Source organism: Sebastes fasciatus, chromosome 4 (genome assembly GCF_043250625.1).
Source record: "Sebastes fasciatus isolate fSebFas1 chromosome 4, fSebFas1.pri, whole genome shotgun sequence".
Taxonomy (NCBI): Eukaryota; Metazoa; Chordata; class Actinopteri; order Perciformes; family Sebastidae; genus Sebastes; species Sebastes fasciatus.
The window spans coordinates 39,704,744-39,705,759 of NC_133798.1; positions in this window are offsets into that span (position 1 = coordinate 39,704,744).

A 1,016-nucleotide genomic window follows, 5' to 3' on the forward strand; every position below is an offset into this window, starting at 1 on the left:
AATTTATATTTATAAAGTCAAATTTCTGACATTTTATCTCGTGATTTTGACATGCTGTCTCATAATTGTGACTTGAGTATTTTATACTATTATACTAGTATTTTTAAATTGTGTTTTTCTTCACACATTATTTTTTTTTTTTTAAATGTGTAAAAAGGCCTTGAAGCCTCATTTTAAACTACATTTGGAGTTTTTTCTTTAGTTGTTTGTTGTAACAACAGTGCCATAATACAAATATATATACATATAGTATATATATATATATTTATATCTTACATTTAACATTTCATATGTACATACATATATACACACTTACACATCGCTTCCCACACAGAGACAGGTCCGGCCTTCTTCCCAACCCGAGACGTAAAGTTACAGAAAAAATAACATAAAAATACTTTTTCAAATAATTTAATTAGTTAGTTAAAATTAAAAGTAATAAGTAATACAATAATATAATTCATGGTAGTAAGATGGAAACCTTAAATAAATAAATTAATAAAATAAATTTAGAGAAAAAAAAAACAAGATTAATCACGCTTAACTTTGGACAATCATGCGATTAATTGAGATTAAATATCTTAATCAATTGACAGACCTAATTATTTAATAATTTAGATTTATAAAGTCAAATTTCTGACATTTTATCTCATGATTGTGACATGCTGTCTCATAATTGTGACTGGTATAGTTCTTTATATGTAAGGCATTGATGTATGTATATATTTATATTAATATTAATATATTTAATATCTTTTAATCATTACTTTTTATAGCGCTTCTTGTATAGTAATGTATTATATGTAAAGTATTGTTGTTGTTGTTGTTTTTTTGTCTTTTTATCTGAACCTTGAGTCTGCAATAAAGTTGGAATTTAATTGAATTAAACTATTATATTAGTATTTTTAAATTGTGTTTTTCTTCACACATTATTATTTTTTTTTTTTAAATGTGTAAAAAGGCCTTGAAGCCTCATTTTAAACTACATCTGGAGGTTTTTCTTTAGTAGTTAGTAG